This window comes from Elaeis guineensis, chromosome 16 (assembly GCF_000442705.2).
Source record: "Elaeis guineensis isolate ETL-2024a chromosome 16, EG11, whole genome shotgun sequence".
NCBI classification, from domain to species: domain Eukaryota; kingdom Viridiplantae; phylum Streptophyta; class Magnoliopsida; order Arecales; family Arecaceae; genus Elaeis; species Elaeis guineensis.
The window spans coordinates 22217677-22224927 of record NC_026008.2 but is presented as its reverse complement, the minus strand read 5'-3'; the positions used below and the strand labels follow the sequence as shown (position 1 = coordinate 22224927).

Genomic DNA, 7251 nt, shown 5'->3' with positions numbered 1-7251 from the left:
GATAAAAATTGATGAATATGGCCAAATATTAATTGCAGCAATTTGGATAAGTCTTGCTGAGCTTCTGATAACAACACTACTGCCATCATAAGATTAGAGATTTATAGTTATTAAAATAATGAAAGACAAATAGGAAATACAGATGTCTAATATAGATAGATATTTAGCCATTTGAGAGCTGGATTAGGTGTAATAATTACCGAAGAGTCGGAAAATATGCTATAAATTTGGTTACTAATTACATACTAAATGACTGATCTACTATTCCAAAGTCTGAAAAAAAAAAAAAAAAAAAACAAAAGTGTTAGCCGTTACAAATCCGCGTGTCTATCAGCAATTGTTGGTGAGAGCGGGGGCGGGTTTCCTACGTTCAATTAACCCGCTCCTCCTTACTTTGCATGGGTTTTTGTTTTATTGCGGGGGTGGAAAGCATTGATTTTGGCCTAAATTAAAACCACCACCTCCACCAGCTAACACCTCACACCATCTCAATCTAATCAGTTCAACATCTGGCATTGCCATTTTTGTCTCCACTCATCTCATCTGGTCCATTTCGTGTGATGGGAGAGGAGAACGGGATGGGAAAGGAGGAGATGAGGATGGGAGAGATGGAGGGGGGAAGGGCCATGGAGGTAGAGATGGCGAGGGAAAACTTCTACCCTCTTCCACTTTACTCCCACGAGGACGTCGTCAAGGACAGGGCTCTTTTCATGGATTCCATGCGACGTTTCCACCACTCCATGGGCACTAAGCTCTCGTACGTAGGACTTGCATGACATGCTTTTGGTTCTCTTTCTTCTTTTTTCTTCTCTCCTCTCTATCTGTTGCGTTTATAGAAATTTTTTTTTTTTTTTTCTTTTGGGATATGTTTATGGACTTGGATGATCTCTTCTTTCTTTGATGGAGAAGGATTCCCGTGTTAGGAGGGAAGGAGATCGATCTGCATCTGTTGTATAAGGAGGTGACTCAAAGGGGTGGTCTTGAAAAGGTCTCTTTCTTCTCTTCTATTGTCTGTTTCACCATGGCATCTTAGACACATCATGCTAAAAAAGACTGATAGTGTTTGATTACAGCATCCTTTATATTATTGTTATTAATAGGTGATTTTGGAGAAAAAGTTAAGGGAAGTCGTGATGGCATTCAGTTTTCCTCCCACTACCACTAGCGCATCCTTCGTACTAAGGAACCACTACTTGAGCCTTCTGCACCACTACGAGCAGGTGTACTTCTTTGGAGCACAGGGGCCTCCTGTCCCTCCTGCCGGTAAGTGGGCTTTAATTCATTCATATAATATACAACTCCACATTATTTTTTGTAAGAGTATCATGGATTTATTTTACCAAAAGAAAATGTATCATGGATATATTGTATAAAAATGGATCATAAATTTAATTATTTTGTCCTCGATATTTTTGGTTAAATGTATTATGTCCTTAATATTAAGAAGAGAAATAAGAATAATGTGGTTGATGGGTGTAGCTTCGTGCCTGACCAAGACCCCAAGATCAAGCTTGAACGTCATCCGGATGCTTCCGACCTGACCACGAAGAAGTCCAGGAGAAGGAAAAGAGAACATGCAGAGCCGCGAAGCAAAGGTGAATCTGGCCCATGTTTGGAGTTGATATTATCACCTGCTAGTTTTTTGGTAGTTTCCCTTTACTCTGTTGTTTAGAACATACGAGGATTTAAAATACAGATTCCATGTTCTTTGTGGCCTAAACTGTGGGTAAAACACTAATTGAGAGCTAGCTTGTCGTATTAAGCATATTGTTAAGATTTGACGCCTCGAGATTTAGCCACATTGAGCCCACAGCGAGGTTCGCGGCGAAAAACGGAGTCCAACGAGACCAAGATCACCTGAAACGGAGCTCGGATGGAGGAGATACGAGCTTTTGAAGTCGGCACGAGAATCGAGGTGGCAGAGGACCGCCAGCGACCGGCGGCGGGCGGCAGCGGCGCGGCCGCAGGCGGCGGCGCGCGGGACGCGCGACCCAGGCCTGTGCGGCCCAGCCGGGCGCAGCCCAGTCGGGGTGCGGCCCAGGCGCGCGCAGGCCCGCACGCAGGCGCGGCCCAGGCCCGCGCGCGGGCCGGCCCAGGCCAGCGGCCTGCTGGCCCCTTGCCCCGGTCCACCGTAGACCGGGTGGTCCACGGCGTGGCCTGTAGACCGCGTGGGCATTTCCCACGCATTTCTCACGGTCCACGGTACTATTTCGTGGACCGGAGCGCGATCCAACGGCCTAGGTGGCTCCCGGTCTTGATCCGACGGTCTGGGACACTGATTTGGCTTGTTTAGGACTCTTAAACCTAATCTAATTAGGTTTTAAGCTCTGTTTAACCCTTTAAAAGGGCCTGAGACGAACAGAGAAGTGGTGTGTTAGGGTTACTCACCGTACGAAGGCCGTACGACCCGATTGAAGAGAGAGAGGCGGACGTGCTGTGAGAGAAGGAGCAGGAGGCTCCTGGACAGCGGTCGCCAGGCACTTCAGGGGTTCAGGGGGGTCTCCAAGAGAGAGAGAGCTTTTGTGAGGGGAACTTCATGTGAGAGAGAATTGGGTGTACAAGGGTTGAGGGTGAGGTCTCCTCTTGTAAAATTTTCTTTTCATAGTGAAGTTTGCATGTCCCATGGAGACGAGCCCTTTTGTGGCTGATCTATGTATTTTGATTGCTTTCTTTTTTGTTTTGTTTCTTCTTTCTTCCTGCTGCATCGCGTGGTACTGAAAGGATCTTGGGAGGTGGTAGCCTGGCTCGACTCCATCCAACAAGTGGTATCAGAGCAAGGCCGTACAAAGGACGCAGATTGCAGTGGTGGTGAGCAAGACTGAAGATGGAAAAACAGGAACAATCAAGATGGAGATCAACAAGTTCTATGGTAAGAGCAATTTCTCCTTGTGGCAGGCAAGGGTGAAGGACGTGCTCATCCAACAGGGGTTGATCGATGCTTCTTGTGCGATGAGAAGCCGACCACCATGGAGGTGCGGGATTGGAAACGGCTACAGATGCAGGCGGTGAGTACATCCGCATGTACCTGGCGGATGAGGTGGTGATCCATGTGCTGAGCGAGACTTCCCCGACGGTGTTGTGGTCGAAGCTCGAGGAGTTGTACATGGTGAAGTCTCTCACCAACACACTTTTCCTCTGGAGTAGTTTTACCAACTGCGGATGACTGAGGGACAGAGCGTGCAGGAGCATCTGAGCCACTTCCAAAAGATCCTCACCGACCTTCTCAGCGTTGGCGAGAACGTTGAGGAGAAGACCAGGGCGCCGGTTTTGCTGGCGTCGCTTCCTCTTCGTACGAGTCCTTGGTGATGCTCTTCTAGTGGAGAAGAGCTATCAAGATGGACGAGGTCACCCGGCAATACTCCAGAACGAGGTTCTCAGGAGGGAGAACCCAGCTTCGAGCTCAGGTGTCGATAGCTCAGCTTTGGTGGCTTCTGGAGGTGCAGGAGGCGGTAGACGGAGCAACAGGAGATCGCATCGAGGGCGGTCTAAGTCAGGAGGGACTTGAGCAAAACCAGGTGTTACCGATGTGAGGAGTTGGGGCATCTAGCCAGAGATTGCCCTCAACTGAAAAATCGGACGGTGGCTGCTGTAGCGACGGCCGGCAGTGATTTATATGGAGATGTCTTTGAGATATCTGACGAGTATCTACTTCTTCCCAGCAGTGGATATTAGATTCTGCATGCCCTATCATGTATGTTGCAGAGAGGAGCAGTTTGACTCCCTGGAGAACAGTGAGGGCACTGTATATCTGCCGGATGGATTGAGCTGTGTGATCAGAGGCATTGGACGGTCAGCTGGGGACACATGATGGTGCAGTGAGGAGATTGGGGGAGGTCCGATACATACCATTTCAGGCGAAATCTTATCTCACTTAGCAGACTGGATTCGAGAGGCTACAGGATGGTAGCTGGTGGAGGAATCCTAAGGGTGCTACGCGGCGATAGGATTGTGCTGGAGGGAAGAAGGGGACAGAGGACATTATTACCTTGCAGGGAGCCCAGTGCGAGGTGGAGCATCGGGAGCCAGGTGGAGCCCAGAGCGAGGTGGAGCTCCAGGAGGCGGATCGGGCACGAGACAAGAGACTCAGGAGGATGAGAGGCGACGTCGCAAGGTAAGATTCCTATTGCCGTAGGATGATGCCCGACAGGTCTCAGGTCAGGAGGAGCACAGCATACGACGGAGATGGGATCGAGCAGCCTGGCCTGACTCCCATGTTTGCCCATCCATGATCAGCAGGCGATTGCCCCAGGGCATGAGGGCGAGGAGATCCAGAAGCTCTCGGAGTTTGGAGGAGGCGAAATATCGAGTCGAGGTGGAGATTGTTAGGATTTGATGCCTCGAGATTCAGCCACATTGAGCCCATAGCGAGGTTTGCGGCGAAAATGGAGTCCAACGAGACCAAGATCACCTGAACGGAGATCGGATGGAGGATATACGAGCTTTCGAAGTCGGCACGAGAATCGAGGCGACAGAGGACCGCGGCGACCGCGGCAGCGGCGCGACCGTAGGCGGCGGCGCGCGGGACGCACAACCCGGCCCGTGCGAGACGCGCGACCCAGGCCTGCGCGCGAAGCGGGGCCGCGGCCAGGCGGGCGCGCAGCCAGGCGGCGTGCGGCCCAGGCGCGCGCGGCGTCGGCCAGGCGCGCGCGGCGCGCGCAGGCCCACGCGCAGGCGCGCCCAGGCCCGGCGCGTGGGCGGCCAGGCCAGCGGCCTGCTGGCCCCTTGCCCCGGTCCACCATGGACCGGGTGGTCCACGGCGCGGCTGTGGACCGCGTGGCGTTTCCACGCGTTTCTCGCGGTCACGACACTATTCCATAGACCGGGCGCGATCCAATGGCCCAGGTGGCTCTGGTCTTGATCCGACGGTCTGGGACGCTGATTTGGCTTGTTTAGGACTTAAACCTAATCTAATTAGGTTTTAAGCTATGTTTAACCCTTTAAAAGGGCCTGAGACGACAGAGAAGTGGTGTGTTCGGGTTTCTCACCGTACGAGGCCGTACGACCCCGATTGAAGAGAGAGAGGCGGACGTGCTGTGAGAGAAGGAGCAGGAGGCTCCTGGATAGCGGTCGCCAGGCACTTCAGGGGTTCAGGGGGGTCTCTAAGAGAGAGAGAGCTTTTGTGAGGGGAACTTCATGTGAGAGAGAATTGGGTGTACAAGGGTGAGGTGAGGTCTCCTCTTGTAAAATTTTTTTTTCATAGTGAAGTTTGCATGCCCCGTGGAGGCGAGCCCTTTTGGTTATCCATGTATTTTGATTGTTTTCTTTTTTGTTTTGTTTCTTCTTTCTTCCTGCTGCATCGCGTGGTACTGAAAGGATCTTGGAGGTGGTAGCCTGGCTCGACTCCACCCAACACTATGTAGAAGAAAAAATTAGATAATAGCTAAAATTGACTGCGGTTATTGTGTAATAGCTATTTATTCCGAAATAATGATCATTATCCATCTATATAATAATAGTATAGCAATACGTGATAAAGAGGCTATATTTTGTGTTGACACCTCAGCTTATAGGGTAATTCTTATAATGTCACATGTTTAGTTTTAGTTTTTTAGTTTTAGTTTGTTATTAGCTTCATTCGACTTCTGCGGATGGGAGGAAGGAGGGGCGGAGGGCGAGGGCATGGCAGCGGAGGATGGAGGAGGATTTTTTTTCCTGCATGGGTGAGGGTGGTGACTGGGGAAGGGGAGAGAGAGCTCGGATGTGGATCACGGAGTGGCAGTGAGGGATGAGAGGAAGGAGGGACGGAGGTCAAGGCATGGCGGTGGAGGATGAAGGAGATTTTTTTTCCTGCAGTATCTTCTCGACTCGCTTCATGCCTTTTGCCAGGGACCCCCTCCATGCTTCGGATGATCGTCGTGTGCTTGGAGGTGGGGACGCCGACGATGCCAGTGAGTTGCTGGAGGCGAAGAGGGCCCCAATCTCAGAAACGATGAAGGTGGCGAGGAGCTAGTGCTAAAGCGAGGACCATGCCACTGGTGACGTACTCGACGGCCTTCACGATGGTGAGCTTCTTGAGGTCGTTCTGGGTGAGGGTGGTGATTGGGGGTGGGGAGGGGAGGGGGGCTCAGATGGAGGTCATGGGTGGCGGTGGGGATGGGAGGAAGGAGGGGAGGAGGGTGAGGGCCGACGGTGGAGGAGGAGGAGGATTTGAGGGTGGAGATGAGAGGGGGAGGAAGAGGAAGAAGAGGGAAGGAGGGTCAAGGTGGCCATGGAAGGGATGGGGGATGGGTGGTGTTGGGGTTAGGGTGGGCAAAAGAGGGTTTTAGAGGGAGGGGAGGGGATAGAATATTAAAATAAATAAATACGTAGATAGAACCCCTCATGCTTCGGTGATCGTTGTGCGCTTGGAGGTGGGGATGTTATGGGATACAAGCATCGGGGCTGGGAGGCATGGGGTGCAAGCATCGGGGCCTGGGAGGAGTGGGGGTCGTGCGGAGCATTGCGGGGGTGGGTGGGGGCGGGGGATGGGGGCGTGGGGTGCAAACATCGGGGTCGAGGAGGGCAAGGGGTCGCACGGAGCCACGGGAGGCATAGGGTTGGGGCTTCACCGAGGCTTGGGGGGAGGGGGCACCGAGTGGGGAGCTTCACCGGAGCCATGGGGGGCATAAGGTGCTGCATGGGGGAGCTGCGAGGGTGTGGGAGGCCACGAAGGAACAACGGGTGGTTTGGGGGCTGCGAGGGATGTAGCATGACGGTGGTGGTCTGGACATTACGAGGGGAGAGGGAGGCGCATGGCGCAAGGACGTCTGGGTGTGGGGCTCAGGGGGGAGGCATGAAGGAGAGGCGACCGGATGAGGTGCTGCAGGTGGCGCATCGGAGGGGGAGTAGGTGCGGATCGACCGTGGGCAGAGGAAGGCGAAGGATTTTGGGGGGGGGAGGGGAGAAGAAGGGAAAGGAGAAACAAAAAGATTTTTTTATTATTTTATTAATAATAAATTTTATATTTTATTAATAATAAAATTTTATTATTTGATCAAAAATAAAATATTACTATTTTTCAAAATAAAATATTATTATTTTATTAAAAATAAATATTATTATTTAAATAATAATAAATAATTTATTTTATTAATAATAAATATAATTATTTTATTAATAATAAATATACATGGCATCTGAGGGATGTGGAGCAGCGGCGGACAGGTGAGGAGCCCAGATAATGCCGGGGGCCTAGCCATGGCGAACAAAAATTTTATTTGAATATATTTATATTTTAATATAATATTTTATTCAAAATAAAATATTATTATT

The 7251-nt window shown here is 51.0% G+C and overlaps 1 pseudogene; it reads left to right on the top strand.

Moving 5' to 3' along the window:
- Window positions 1–516: 516 nt before the first annotated feature.
- On the top strand, window positions 517–5950 carry LOC140854251 (uncharacterized; annotated as a pseudogene).
- The last annotated feature ends 1301 nt before the right edge of the window (window positions 5951–7251 follow it).